This window comes from Coenobita brevimanus, chromosome 12 (assembly GCF_032717465.1).
Source record: "Coenobita brevimanus isolate Jiangsu-jjx chromosome 12, ASM3271746v2, whole genome shotgun sequence".
NCBI classification, from domain to species: domain Eukaryota; kingdom Metazoa; phylum Arthropoda; class Malacostraca; order Decapoda; family Coenobitidae; genus Coenobita; species Coenobita brevimanus.
Genome location: NC_136965.1, coordinates 1,691,404 through 1,707,500, shown reverse-complemented (window position 1 = coordinate 1,707,500; position 16,097 = coordinate 1,691,404). Strand labels below are relative to the sequence as shown.

The window sequence follows — 16,097 nt, the reverse complement described above, 5'->3', positions numbered from 1 at the left end:
AACTGAAGAAATTATCGTAATGGATGGGATGGTCAGTGGTCTTTAGGGTCACTTTTATTAGCAAACCTTTTAGCATTATCACCCTTATTGAAGGATGAAGGTTTCTCTCTCTCTCCTCTCTCTCTCTCTCTCTCTCTCTCTCTCTCTCTCTCTCTCTCTCTCTCTCTCTCATCTGCCGTGACAGATAGACAGACAGACAGAGACAGACAGGGAGAGGGGATTAAAGAAGGAACGGAATTGAAAAAAAAGAAAAAACTACGCTTCCATCTGAACTTGGGAGAGAGAGAGAGAGAGAGAGAGAGAGAGAGAGAGAGAGAGGGAGAGAGAGTGAGAGGGAGAGAGGCCTGAAGGTCGCCACTCCACCACTGACGTAACTTAGACAAAAACTTCTTGCTTTCGTTAATTTCGTAAAAGCAAGCAGGAGGGATGCGCTGTTACACTTAAAGAGAGAGAGAGAGAGAGAGAGAGAGAGAGAGAGAGAGAGACACACACACACACACACACACACACACACACACACACACACACACAGGAAGTAAGAAACGAAAAAGACAAAAATAAAATCGCGAAAAAAAAAAAAATGCATGGGTTACTGCGTTTCAGGATGTTTTGCTTCTGGGGGGATGACTGATTTTTGACTGCGATTGTACAAAAAAAAAAAATGAAAGAAAAAAGGTATCACTCAGGAAAATACTTTGTTATTTATTTTTATTATGTAACACAATTATTTTTATTATTTAGGACCTGCGCTCACGGAAAATTGATCGACAGGAAGTGATTCTCTCTCTCTCTCTCTCTCTCTCTCTCTCTCTCTCTCTCTCTCTCTCTCTCTCTCTCTCTTAAGCAGAATTGCATGTTTTCCTCCAATCAAATTCTTAGCATAAAAACTCCTAATTTTTTTCTTTTAATAGTTTGCGTAAGAGCTGACCTTTGCGTAAACGACTCTCTCTCTCTCTCTCTCTCTCTCTCTCTCTCTCTCTCCCTCCCTCCCTCAAATGTTAATACCTCTTTACTGATAAGGTAAGAGGGGAAAGGTAAATGGCAATAGAGATATAATTAATTTCTCACCTTTACCTTTACCTTTATTTTTAGTTTTTTATCTTTATTTTTTTTACCATTGAAAGAGGAAGTTAATTATTTTTTTTTCTCAGGAAATACGTGAACAAAACATGATTCGCTTCGGCTGTTTTCAAAAGGGCGTACCTCTCTCTCTCTCTCTCTCTCTCTCTCTCTCTCTCTCTCTAATCGGGTAGTCAGCTTAGAAAACCGGTAATGTTTATATTGGTGATGTAACCGACGCCCCTTCACTGATGTCCTAATAAGTGAGTTAGAATCTCTCTCTCTCTCTCTCTCTCTCTCTCTCTCTCTCTCTCTCTCTCACTCTCTCTCTCTCTCTCTCTCTCTCTCTCATTTCGGAGGAGGACATGGGGATAGAGAATGACATGGAGAGATGAGGTTCAAGATGATGTAAGAGCGGGTGGGAGGTGTCGTGGGAAGGGGGTTCCTTAATGAGTAGAGAAACACCTGGAGAGAGAGAGAGAGAGAGAGAGAGAGAGGAGGCTTGGGTTTCACTCCACCTGACCTATATACATATCAGATTTACATATTTCTTTTTCTATCCTTTTTATAGTACTTTCACACCCCACTCTCTCTCTCTCTCTCTCTCTCTCTCTCTCTCTCTCTCTCTCTCTCTCTCCATGAACAACGTCGGTAGGAGGTTATTTATTCACGCGTATCTCTTTGTGCACAAGATGTCTCAGAAAGTTGGTATCGAATTCTAATGATATCTGGTGCATACGTGGACAGTAGGTCAAGGAAGAGTTGATTAGATTTTTAGGTGGCTCTATTGAGGGATGCAGGAAGAAATCATTATTATTATTATTATTATTATTATTTGTGTTGGCGGAGATTGGTGGTCTGTGAGTGTTCCTTCTCCTCCTTTTCCTCCTTCTTCTCATTATCATCATCATTTTCTTCTCATCCTTCTCTTCCTCCTCCCCCTTCTTCTCCATCATCCGGAAGTGTGACCAAAACAATCCAGTATTACATTACAATCCAACACCTCCACCACACCCTCCTCGCGTCCCACACCACAACACACCACATATACCACCACACCCACCACACCCTCCTTTCCACTCAGACACCACAACACTGTCACCTAAAGGCCACTCCATTCATAAAAATTAATCTGCACTAATCCTTAATGTCATCTCTTTAAATCAGTCTTTTTCTTGCTCTCAAATGCAATATATAATGGGTTAAAGTTTTATTTCTATTTTATTTTTTTACTCAGATGCCTTTCGTCTTTACTTTCAATAGGCTAAGATATGTGAGTTACCCTTTAGCTGGGATGGTTCTCTCTCTCTCTCTCTCTCTCTCTCTCTCTCTCTCTCTCACCATTTCCAATAGCTGTTGTTAATTTTAAGAGAGCAGCCAGTAGTGAAAGAAAAAAAAAACTTTAATGTAGAGAAATAGTAAAATAAAGACCACAACAGCTTAGATTCTGTGTGAGAGAGAGAGAGAGAGAGAGAGAGAGAGAGAGAGAGACTGGATGTGCCTCTATCCTACTTTCATTTAGCTAAGACATACGAGTTGACAAAAATGGTATCCTGACATGATCGGCGTGAGTGTGTGTGTGTGTGTGTGTGTGTGTGTGTGTGTGTGTGTGTGTGTGTGTGTGTGTGTGTGTGTGTGTGTGTGTGTGTGTGTGTGTGTGTGTGGTGAATTTTAGCTGTGCATTGATGGATGAAATAAAATGCTGAAGACACGATCAAAAGCAAATTAATATAACACTTTATTAGGTGGAGACTAATCCTGGCTGAGAGAGCGAGAGAGAGAGAGAGAGAGAGAGAGAGAGAGAGAGAGAGAGAGAGAGAGAGAGAGAGAGAGAGAGTGTTAATACAACATACTATCATTTCGGGACTAACTTTGGCTCAGTCTGACAGTGAGAGAGAAAGAGAGAGAGAGAGAGAGAGAGAGAGAGAGAGAGAGAGAGAGAGAGTCAACACAGCAGCGTAACATAGATTTAATAATACACTAATCACTCCCAGGTAAGCGAATCAGGTAACAAGTCCACCTGCCTGTTACCTCTCTCTCTCTCTCTCTCTCTCTCTAAATTAAAGAGAATAAATTGAAGAGGTGATGGTAATTGAAAGGGTCAAGTCAGTCAGATTAAATACCTTGGAAAGTTACCAATTTTTTCCATTACTTTCAGCCTAAGAGAGAGAGAGAGAGAGAGAGAGAGAGAGAGAGAGAGAGAGAGGTCAGGTTAGCTCTGGGTTGCTGGTTATGACCTACGGGGTTATTTCCTTTTTCACCTTAACTTGGCCCAGATTTTCGTCCTTTTGCGACTCATATCACTAAGTGGCAGGAAAAGGCACTGCTGTGGCTCTACATCTTTTCCTCAGCACATCCCTTCAGAGCCGTCATACACTTCTATGTTTTTTTTTTTTTTTTTTTTTTTTTTTTACACGAAATTTTGCACATTGCTCTAAAAACTAAAGGTGAGACGTTTGGGTGATCTTTAACCCCTCCATTATGTTGGCTTAAAATCAGGTAAAAAATTGACACACACACACACACACACACACACACACACACACACAAACAGATATATAGATAGAAAATTAAACAGTTGGATGGATAGACAGACAGACAGATAGACATACAGATAGAAAAATAGATACCTAGATAGACAGACAGACAGACAGATAGCTAGAAAGATATACGCGTAGACAGACAGAGACAGAGATAGAAAGACAGAAAGACAGAATGATAGACAGAGATAGAAAAATAGATGCATACCTAGACAGACAGACAGATATACAGACAGCTAAATCTATGACACATACACAAACACTCTCAAACACAACATAATCTGAGAATACTTTATGAATATGAAACATGAACTTTTAACAGTGAGAAAAAAAAGAAAGAAAAATAGTAGGGTGGTGTCGAGCAGAGCGAAGGATGGGGTCAGTTGAAAGAGAGAGAGAGAGAGAGAGAGAGAGAGAGAGAGAGAGAGAGAGAGAATCTTGGAAGGGTGATTTTCTCTGGCTGCGAGAAAGGGTTGAGTCTGTGTTTTTTTTTTTTCTGTGGCTGTTTTTCTGAATGTGTGTGTGTGTGTGTGTGTGTGTGTGTGTGTGTGTGTGTGTGTGTGTGTGCAACTTCAGGTGTACTTCCTCTCTCTCTTTAGTTTACCTCTTAACCAAATGTGCTCGAGGACGTCTTCTGTATTTCCTTCTTGCCATCATTTTCTCTCTTACCTCTCCTCCTATTCTTCTCTTCCGTTTCTCCTCAACATCCCTTACGTCTCTTTATCTTCCCTCCCACATCTCCTCCTCCTCCTCCTCTTCCTCCTCCTTTTCCTCACTTTCCCTCTCGTCTTTCCTCCTCACCTCCCCTCCCTAGCGACCTTCTGACCCGACCTTCCTTCACCTGGCCTTCCTCAGTCCTTCCCTTCTCCTCTGGCAAGTTCAAGGCAGCCCCGGACATGACTTGTTGAAGGTTCGTAGTCTTGTTGGGTAAGGAGGGTCCCTATCACCTCTTCCTTACCGATTTATTTTTGGATATGGCTGATGAATATACTTTTGTACGTTATTTATGCAGAGTATGGTAATATTGGAAGGATTTATGTAACAGGGAGGGGCACAGTAAGTTGTAGTAAAAGAAAATAAATCACTTACGAAAAGATGTTAAGGACCGACGAGGCTGTAGTTCTTTCACCTTAACTTGGCACACACACACACACACACACACACACACACACACACACACACACACACACACACACACACACACACACACACACACACACACACACACACACACACACACACAAGCAATTAATCTCGCAGTGAACATTCTCTCTACCTGTCCCTTAAATCTGCCTAATTGGACAGGTGAAGTGAGAAGGTTAAGGAGAGAGAGAGAGAGAGAGAGAGAGAGAGAGAGAGAGAGAGAGACCTAAAATTGCGATCTCTCCACATTGAATGCTGAGTTGTTGCAGGAGAATAACACTAGAATATGATGCTAGTCACGAAGAAGTGCTGTGGAAAGGATTTAGAGCCGTGGTATTGTCTTATTCCGTCTTTTACGTGAAATAAGCAAGAAATGGAAAAAAATTGGGCCAAGTTAAGATGAGAAAACTATAGGAAGCCAAGACGGTACCTACTTCACAAAAATTTCTGACCAGAATCTTAAGCAACAGCAGAACTCCCTTAATGATGATGGTGATGATTGCTGGTGGTGGTGATGATGATGATTAGGTTGATGATGATGACTGGTGGTGGTGGTGATGATGATGATTGATGGTGGTGATGGTGGTGGTGATGACCGGAGAAGAAGAGACGAAACTGGGACAAAACGAAGAGAGATGATATTAATGTGACAGAATTGGATGCTAAGATGAATGAATACAAGTGGGTTAATAAGGAGGGGGAAGGGGAGAGAGGGAGAAGAAGGGAAGAGGGGAGGATGGAGTGAGAGAGGAGCAGGAGGTAAGGGGAGATGGGGAAGGGGTAGAAGGAGGGGATTGGAGGGGAAGGGGAGAAGGGGGAGGGGTGGGGGCAGAGGTGGGGAGAAGAAAGGGGGAAGGTCAATGAGAGGAAAGGATTGGACACACAAAAACCCGCCCCATTGAATGTGTCTGTCTTGGCTCCGTATTTACAAACCTTCCTTAACTTACCCCCTTCACCCCGAACACGTACAGCAATGCCAAAGAATTAATTGACAGTCCTCTCCAAGCGTATCCTGCCTTCCAGATTTCTTACTCCCTAAACGACCCATCCTTCTCATCCTCTTTTCTTCCTTCATACCGGTAGCGCAAAAAATAGTTCCTGTATCACTTTCCACTGCCACCGCCTGCAAAGAGGAGATGGGGAACTTTTTGCGCGTGGCTCTATGGATTTATTTTATTGTTTACAAGAGCATGACGTTCCACCCTATTAGAAAAAGAAAGCAAGAAAGAAAGAAAATCAGGCGACTTGTTTCATTTAACTGCTCATAAATACGGACCTGAAGAAGAACAAGAATAAGGTGAACAAGAACAAGAAGAAGGAAAGGCGGGAAAACTACTGGCTTGAACATAAACACGAAGGCGGAAGGTTAGACGAGTCCCCATGAGCACAATCTAAATATCACGTTACTGAGAAGCAAGGGTCAAGCCTCCTCTTTTCCCGCCCTTTTCTTTGCCCTTTCGGTCCATTCAGCCTTTTCTTTCTGTCCGAGGGGAGAGGTGGAGGGGTAGAAAGGCGAGGATAGAAAGTGCCTGCTTGCTATAAGTGTTCCTTTGCTTCGATGAGTAGAAAAGCCGAAAGGAAAACTGGAGACGGATTGGAAATGTGGATGGGGTTATTGAATACCTATGGCGAGCGGGAGTGAAAGGTTTTGTTATTGATTCTAGAGTTTTATATTTAAAATTCTCCCTAACGATGATGCCCAGGATGTAAATGAAGAAGAGGAAGAAGAAGATGATGATGATGAAGATGAAGAATTAAAAAAACAGAAAGTAGAACAAAAGTAGAGAAGAAATGGAAATACGAAAGTGGAGAGAGAGAGAGAGAGAGAGAGAGAGAGGAGCAACTATAAAGTGGAAATATGAAGCGGTTTTATTTGATTCATATGGAGGAGCAGGATTGGAATTTCTTGCAATCGATTTTAAAACTATTGGGGATAAAAATCTTCTTAATGTGTTCAGTTCGGAGACTTATTACATTATTATTATTATTATTATCATTATTATTATCATTATTATTATTGTAGTAGTAGTAGTAGTAGTAGTATTGGCATATTCTTGCAGACAGAAGTGAAGCATCAGTAGAAATTGTTTATATTGATTTTAAAGTTCTACCCAGTCCCATATTATCCCCCCTTGATGGGTAGGGGCCCGGGGCAAGGCTAGCGTAGTCCAGATCATTGAAATTTGGGAGACTAACCTACGCCCTTAGTAGCATTTGATGCGACGAGAAAAAAAAAAGCACTCTCTTGAGATCGAACCCGCGCAACACAGTGGATAGATTGATAGATAGATAGGTAGATAGAGAGATAGATAGATAGATAGATAGACGAGAAAAAAACAAAATAATCCGTGGAGACTGTGCTAAAAATTCCTTACGCTCTCTTTTAAATTTGAACTCCTCAGATGTCCCTCTTACAACATTCCCCCTCTCCTGGCGCCAGCACACTGACCCCTGACCTTCCCTGCCTCGGTATATATAGGTAGAGGGATCCACCATGGTCATCAGAGTGCCGTAAGCCTCACCACACCTCACCACACATCGTCCCTCCGCACCACACCTCGTCTCTCCGCACCACACCTCACCACACCTCGTCTTTCTTCACCACATCCGCCAAACTCACCCGAAAATGAAGGCAAAATCTTCAGTTCGTTTGCTTTAACGTGGCTCACGCTTCTCTCTCTCTCTCTCTCTCTCTCTCTCTCTCTCTCTCTCAGCTCAGTTGGTGGCCAAGGGTAGTCAGACTGGAGGGTTGTTTTGACTAGTAACCAAGGAGACGCATTTCTATCTCATAGCAAAGGCTCATTGAATTTCATGTGAGATTGGCCCAGTTCCCTCAAATGAAAACAGACTATAATGTACTTTGTAGTCGTAAGGAAGCTCCCTAACACCTCTTCCTTAGCGATTTATTTTTGGATTTGGCTGGTTAATTTCCTTTGGTTCATTATTTATGCAGAGTATGGCGATATTGGAAGGATTTATGTAACACAGAAGAGGACAGTAAGGTGTGAAAAAAATAAATCGCTTAGGAATAGGTGTTCGGGAGATGAGAGAGAGAGAGAGATTGATTCGTGTATTTTGCGGTTCAGTTTTGGTCGTGTGTGTGTGTGTATGTCTGTGTCTGTGTATGTGTGTGTGTGTATGTGTGTGTGTGTGTGTGTGTGTGTGTGTGTGTGTGTGAGAGAGAGAGAGAGAGAGAAACCGAATCGTGTATTTTCTGGTTCAGGTTGTAGTCGTCTCTGTCGTGGTAGTCGCAGCAGTAGTCGTAGCAGCCCCCAGACCTCAGTTCCCAGCAGACCCCAGCCCACAGCCCACAGGAGCGTCAGTCTACCAGGAGCCTGTGTGGGTGAGTATGATTTCTCTCTCTCTCTCTCTCTCTCTCTTGATGCGTCGATGTATTTTGTTTGTATTGTATTTTATTGTTAGTAACATCATCATCATCATCATCATCATCATCATCATCATCATCATCATCATCATCATCATCATCATCACTCACATATGTCTCTCCATCCCTCCATCACATCCATGTTTCCCCCTCTCACTCTCCACCTTACTCACATGCACTCTTCTAGTTAGTCTCTCATTCTCCACTCTCTTCCCTCCCATTATACTCTTCTAGTCAGTCTCTTACCCTCCTTCTTCCCCCTACACTCTTCTAGTCAGTTTCTCTTTCTCCATCCTTCCCCCTGCGCTCTTACGGTCAGTCTTATTTTCCATCTTCTTCTACACTCTTAGTCAGTCTCTAATTCACCCTCCTCCTTCCCCTTACACTCTTCTAGTCAGTCTCTCATCCCCATCCTTCCCCTTACAATTCTCTCTTTCATATCCCCAGCCCATCCGTCCATACAGCTATACCTACGAGACAAGCGATCCCCTCACCAATAACTTCCACAACAAGGCTGAGATTAAGACGGCTACGGGCGATGTGTTCGGCTCCTACTCCGTCTTGATGCCCGATAATTACATCTACACCACGATCTACAACGTCACGGGCAACAGCGGCTTCGTCTACCGCCTTGTGAAGACCCTGGCCCAGTACAACCAAGCCCTTCCATCCGCCACAGCAGCGCCATCTTCATCAGCGTCAGGGAGCGCGGGTTTTTGAGCTGCCTTAACTCCTTCTCGGGCACTGTTCATACCAGCACTTTTAATCCTCTCCTCCTGCCTTAATCCTACATATCATCTCTCCTTCCTGCAAGCCCTTCCACCCGCCACAACCGCGCCTTCTTCAGCAACACGAAGCACGGGTTTCTGGTCTCTGTTTCTGGGTCTCTCTTCATGTTCTTTTTAACCCCCTCCTTTTGCGCCAGTTCTGCATATCATCTCTACCTTGTACTCTCCTCATATACATTCCCTCAGGTCTTCTCAAGTGAATATTGTCTCTCAGCTATTAGTGAATGAGTCTTGATTCCACAGAGACGAAAGTTGATGAGGGGGTATATTTGCATTTATATATATCTTCACTCTGCTTCTCCTCCTTGCTTGGGGACCTTGGATATACTCCTTCGGGTTATCTCGTCATGTAACTATCACAGGATTCTGATTCTCTCCCTTTTACTCGTATGTGGAGCTTGCTTATTAACGCATCGTCAGTTTTTGTCACAAGGTCGCTCCTCCAATTCAGCTATCCGGTTTTGCACATCCCATTACTGCACCGTCGCTCTCCCCTCCCGCACTCCCCGCTCCCCCATCCACCACCACTACCACCCCACCACCACCCCCACCACTGCGTCTGCCACCCGTCCTGACCTGGGTTCGATCAGATTTGGGGGCGGACATTTAAGGGGGTGACGTAGTGTGTCCCATAATGAGTACACACACACACACACACACACACACACACACACACACACACACACACACACACACACACACACACACACACACACACACACACACACACACACACACACACACACACACACACACACACACACACACGCAGAGCCGTCCAGTGCGTCCACCATTGTCAGGCGTCTGCATACCGTCCGCCACAATACATACAAACTTATATCTAGCGTTTACGAAGCAACCTCTCAATTTTTTTCCTTCAAGAGCTGGTGAGAGAGACAAGATATAATTATGCTCACAAATCCTTCACATTTCTTTTCCTCGGCGCAGTGGAGAGTGTTAGAAAGTGTTAGAAAGTGCCAGAATTTGTCGAGAAAGTGCTAGGATTTGCGGCCTTACTCTTCATTCCCAACCAAAGTTTTTTCTGTTTACAACCAGTTAGAAAGTGTTACAAGCGATGTTAGAAAGTGTTAGAATTGTTGACATGGCTAACAGTTCTTTCTCAGCCAAAGTCTCTGTTTATAACCGTTGCATCTGTTACCTCTGTTTAGTTTCACCAGTATCTAAGTCACTGTTATTGTTTTTATTGTTTTTTTGTTTTACTGTTTTTGGCAACTCAGGAGCCTCCATGTAGTCAGGATAATTGTTGTTTTTACTGTTATAATGTGTTTTTCTCGTGGTTACATTATATTCCCGTTTTTTATATCATTTTAGCCAGAATGTGTTTTTATAATGTTTTAAAATGTTTGTTTCGTGTTTTGAAATCAGTATAGCTAGCCTCGTTTTTGATATTGTAATGTTTAAATATAGTTCTGTTATTATATTACTTTATATGGGTAATACCTACATATATGTTTATAATATATGTTTGTTATGTAATGTTTTAATGTTTATACGTACTTTATAATATTTACTGTATTTTATATCAAACATTATTTTCCAATGACACTTTATTACTCTAGTGAATAAAGGAAATAACTATACTTTGCCCTATTAAAATACCCCATATGACTTTTTTTTATGCAAGGAAGAAGGAACCAAAGGCCAGGAGCCCGCAAATTGTTCCCTCCAAGAAAAAAACAAAAACAAGATAACAGAGCCAAATTCAAGATCCGAAGATGCATAGGATGGCCTTAAAAATCTGTCAGTAAATGTATAGCTGTATGAATTCTTGTATAATAGATTAGATTGGATTGTATACCATGAAATTTACGTTATTTCTAAAGGAAGTTAATAAGACAAACGCCTACTGCGTGTATGTCATCATTATCATCATCGTCATCATCTTCTTCGTGGTCATCATTGTTGTCTTGAGTAGTAATAGTGGTAGTAGTAGTAGTAGTAGTAGTAGAACCAGTAATAGTAGTAGTAGTAGTAGTAGAACCAGTGATAGTAGTGGTAGTAGTAGTAGTAGTAGTAATAACAGTATTGCTATTGTTGTTTGTTATTATTATTATTATTATTATTATTATTATCATCATCATCGTCGTCATTATCGTCATCATCATCATCGTCCATATCATCCCGCCTTTCCCAGCCGCAAATTTATATATATCAAGTAGCCGAATCCAGAATGAAAGGCAAAGGACATCCGAGAGAGAGAGAGAGAGAGAGAGAGAGAGAGAGAGAGAGAGAGAGAGAGAGAGACGTCTGTCAATACTAAAAAATCTACTGAAAAAAATTGTTTACAGTAGAAAGGGTAATCGAGAAAACTTTAACGCCTTTACTTCGAGAAGATTTTTCCCAAGATAAAAAAAAAAAAAATAACAAGACATCGTTGTGGTGCTTTGATTAGAGATAAAATATTAACCTAAACTTTTATAAAATTGATTTCGTGTCCTCGGCGGGATGAATCGTTAAACATACTTGGGGTTTCATTCTCTCGGGGTATGTCTCGTGAAGGTCATATTACATCTCTTGTAAAATCTGCTACTAAGAGATTAGGTGTGCTAAGCCTACTCCGCGCCCTCTTTACCCCTGCACCGTTGTTGACTTTATACACGGGTTTATTCGCCCCTGTTTAGAGTACAACTCTCATGTGTGGGTAGGCTTCCCACATGCAGCTTTTCTCAATAGGGTTGAGTCAAAGGCTTTTCATCTCAACTCTCCTCCTCTTACTGGTACCCTTCAATCTCTGTCTCGTCGGCGCACTGTTGCATCTTTATCCCTTTTCTATCGCTACTTCAATGGTCACTGCACCTCTGATCTGTTTGCATGCATCCCTCCATCACTACGGCGGGCGCGTAGCACCCGTCTAGCAGCAAACTCTCATCCCTTTCCTGCTCAACTCTCTAATGCAAGAGTTAACTGTTACTCTCAGTCCTTCATGTATACAACAGGTCATCTCTGGAACCGCCTTCCTCTGTCTGTATTTCCTACTGCCTATGATCTCCAGTCTTTTAAACGCAGTGTGTCCAGGCATCTCGAAATGAGCTGATCTTGAGTTTGGCTCTCTCTTGTCTTGTTTTCGTTTTTTCCTTGAGGGAACAATTTGCAGGCTTCTAGCCCTCGATTCCTTATTCTTTACATAAAAAATAAAAAAAGTAAATCGCATAGGTAAAGGTGTTAGGGAATCACCTAGTAGTTTTTACAAATGAACCATTTCACTGGAACGCTATTGAAAGTGCTCCCTTTTTTGTGATTTTTTTCTTCTTTCCTGGACCTGCCTCGCCCTAGATACCCAGATATATAGATAGATCGATAGATAGACAGATAAAATATGCGTACATGTGTGTCTGTATGTTTGTATGTACTGTAAGTGTGCACACAAATATCTAAAGCGATAGGTTGACAGGTAGATTCAAATTATGTCACATACGTGTTGGCATGTGTGTGTGTGTGTGTGTGTGTGTGTGTGTGTGTGTGTGTGTGTGTGTGTGTGTGTCTGTCTGTCTGTCTGTCTGTCTGTCCGTGCCTGTGCTGTGTCTGTCTGCGTGTAATGAACAAAACTAACTAGCATCTTTGTCTATGAAGGAGCTGAAAAAACACATAGAATAAAAAAAATAAATAAATACACAAGCTAACCTCTTTACAATGACGCCTATATATTTTTACTGTTGCTAGATCAGACTAACTTAGCGGAAAAGCGACCAAATGTAGCGCAGAGTTTAAATAATTCATCTTCCCTACCACATCCCGCATCCTCTTCACATGTTCGTCTGTTTACATTTCGGATATCCACAACAAATATATTTTATAGATAGTAAGTGGGGGGACATGAATCAGAGGAGAGAGAGAATATTCCTCGTATTCTCTCTCGTGTTTTGGGAGCTACGAGGCTGCCTGCAACACAACTGCTTGGCGGAGGGATTGTTTCAGGAATACTAAGTGAAGGGTGTCTCGATCACCTACTCCCGCCCCTTTTTATCACCTCTTACGAAACGCAGGAAAGGCCAGGTAGTGTCCTTTCTCCCCCGCCCCCATACTGTAAGAAAAATTGCATAGGATTTTTTACTATACTTACCTGCAAGCTTGGAATGTATAATTAAAGACTCAATACCTTTTTTGCTACACCTGGAAGTGGCTACGTCTTTGAAAAGGTGCCTCTTTACTCTGTGTTGTGGCTGGGTCAGTCAGACACATGGAAATAATTATACAACACATTATTAGTATTATTATTTTACTGCTGGTACTACTACTGTTATTATTATTATTATTATTTATTTATTTTTTCTTTGCGGAAGCGGGTGAAGGGAGGGCGTGATGCAACCAGCGTGCCACAGGTGAAGAGAAAAAGTGTCAGGCTGGGTGGGTCAGAGGTAGAGGATGTTACGCCATGTGACTTCCCCTTCTTATCCCCTGCCCCTACCCCTTCCTACCCTCTCCGACCCGCCTATCCCCTCCCCTTTCCCCCCTTCCATCCTCTCACGCCCCGCCCTGACCCCTCTGTCCCCTCCCCTTTCCCGGTTCCATCCTTTCACGCCCCGCCTCGACCCAACTATCCCCTCCCCCAGTATCCGGTCACCTTAGGCCAGTGTGGTATATATAAAGAGTGAGACCTGGACTGGACATCAAACCACCTCCAGCCACACCATACCACACAACCCTCCCTCAGCACACGCTAAAATCACCGCTCTAAAAATGAAGGCAAGTTTGAAGGTAGTCTGCAGTGAGCTTTCAAAAATATCAGGGGACCAAGGATGAGGTGGAGAGATGGGAGGGAGTAGTATGAGTTTCAGGGAAGGCAGACAAATAGCAGGATAGGTGAGGTGGTGGGATCGAGTGGAGAGATATATGAGAATGAGTGGTGTGTGAGATGGAGGGAGGGCAGCGAAATAGCAGAGGAGGGAGCTTCATGGAGGCGAACTTTTTTGTGGCTAGTCCTTACGGCATTAAGACATCTGGCCAAAGATAGACAGAAAGAAAGAGAAAGGTCAAAGAGCAGGAGTTAATAATGTGTTAGTTGATTCTTAAGCACACTCGTAAAAAAAAAATGACTCAAAAAAGCAGGATACGTCACGTAAAATTATAGAAGAGAGTTGGATAGGAGTGTATGCATCCGCCAAAGATTATGGCGTAATTTAAAACAAAAATTCTCACTAATAATTTAATCTTCAAATTCTCTTCCCACCTCTCTTTCTTTCATATGAAGCTTAACAGTAATTCTAGTGCTATCATCACAAGAGGTAAGCACACATTATTCTAAAAAAAAAAGCCAATCATCAAAAACGCACCATTTTCTATCTCCCTGAACACCAAAGAGGCGGTAACTTAGGGTTAGATGAAGGGGTGACTAATGTACTTTCGTGTTTTTTTTCAGGTTTTGGTGATCGCTGCTGTGGTTGGCGCCGTCCTAGCCGCCCCCAGTCCTCAGTTCCCAGCAGGCCCAGTCACATTCCCAGGACCCCGCAGCACTCAGTCCCAGGTACCCCAAGCCCCCCAGGCCCAGGCACTCACAGTCGGCACTCCAGTCTGGGTTAGTTGACCACACATGCCTCGTTCTTAGATTTAAATAATATTGATGACGCTGAAACCAGAACATAATAATAATAATAATAATAATAATAATAATAATAACTGAGACTTGTTTATCGTGAAAATTTATGAAGATAATTTGTGCCCACTTTCCCTTGACTGTTTACTCCTTTGGTGTGTCCTTCCACGACTCACCCACTTCTTCGGGAACACTTATGACTTTTAAAAATAAGTAAATAAATCAGCTACAATGGAGACTTGTTTGTTAGAAATTATGATGATGCTTTATAAATACTTCTCCTTAACTATTTGCTCCATATGTTTGTCCTTCTCGACTTATCTTAAGACTACACGAAATGAGTTTGAATGTTTGAAAATGATTTACTGCAGTGGACTCCTGTTTATGGTCACACACACACACACACACACACACACACACACACACACACACACACACACAATATTCCACTATCAAAAAATCCCCTAACTCCTTTTTCTTCCCGTGTCCCCAGCCCATCCGTCCATACAGCTACACGCATGAGACCAGCGACCCTCTCACCAACAACTACCACAACAAAGCCGAGATTAAGACGGCCAGCGGTGATGTGTTCGGTATTTACAATGTCCTTATGCCTGACAATTTAATCTACACCATCACCTACAACTCCACAGCCACTAGCGGCTTTAATTCCCAGCTCACCAGGACTCCATATCAACCCAACCAGCTCTTCCCGCCTGCTGTACTTCCTCCCCACGTCGCCTCCCTCGGTGGACCCGCTGTTTAAATGGTTTTCTGTTTCAAATCTCTCTTTTCTCTTCTTGTCTATCAGTCTGTCTCCTTTCTTCTTTCTTTCTCTTTTTTTCCTGTCAGTCTGTCTTTTTCCTCTCTCTTTTCTCTTTTTCTTTCTTTCTCACTCGATCTGTGAATCTTCCTCTCCCCCACCCTGTCTTTCCTTCCTTCTGCAATTCTGCCTCCCCTTGTAAATAAGTTTCCTCTCTCTCTCTCTCTCTCTCTCTCTCTCTCTCTCTCTCTCTCTCTCTCTCAGCCACTGCCAAAGTTTCATTCTGTTTTTGTAGTTACTGCTTTCCCGTTTATCATTGATCTAAGTCACTGTTACTTGATGCAAAGGCCCGTTTTCGCGTTAAGGAAGCTCCCTGACACATTTTCCTAAGCGATTTAGTTTGCTTATACCTTACAGTCCTTTACAGTGTTACACAAAGCCTTCCAATAATGCCATAATCTACATAACGTACAAAAGAATATCAATCAGACATACCAAAATAAATCGCTAAGGAAGAGGTGTTAAGGAGCTTCCGTAACCAATGATAATGTATGCCTGTCACTGTTACTTTATATTTTGTTTTTGTTGATAGTTAAAAAGCATATTTGTCTTCTGCTATACTCTCTTCACTCTAACTTGGCCTAAAATTACCACCTCCCCATCTTGAATGCTGAGTTGTACGAAGTGATTAGCATTGGAATATGATGCTAGTCACGAAGAAGTGGTGTGGGAAGGATGTAGAGCCGTAGCACTGTTTTCTGCCTTGGAGTCGTGGCATAAAAGGACGAAAATCTGGGCCAAGTTAGAGTGAAAAGAGTATATATATTTTTAGTTCTTTTATTCTTGTTATTCTCTAAAAGTTTAATAT

At 42.4% G+C, this 16,097-nt stretch overlaps 1 protein-coding gene across 1 annotated transcript in view; it reads left to right on the top strand.

The window, feature by feature from the left end:
• The window catches only part of LOC145413228 (exosome complex component RRP40-like), a 26,666-nt gene extending 18,003 nt beyond the window's left edge, over nt 1–8,663 (top strand). Inside the window, exon 3 of the mRNA XM_080282963.1 lies at nt 8,575–8,663. The gene's annotated coding sequence lies outside the window, so the exon portion shown is untranslated. The remainder of the gene's footprint in view (nt 1–8,574) is intronic.
• The last annotated feature ends 7,434 nt before the right edge of the window (nt 8,664–16,097 follow it).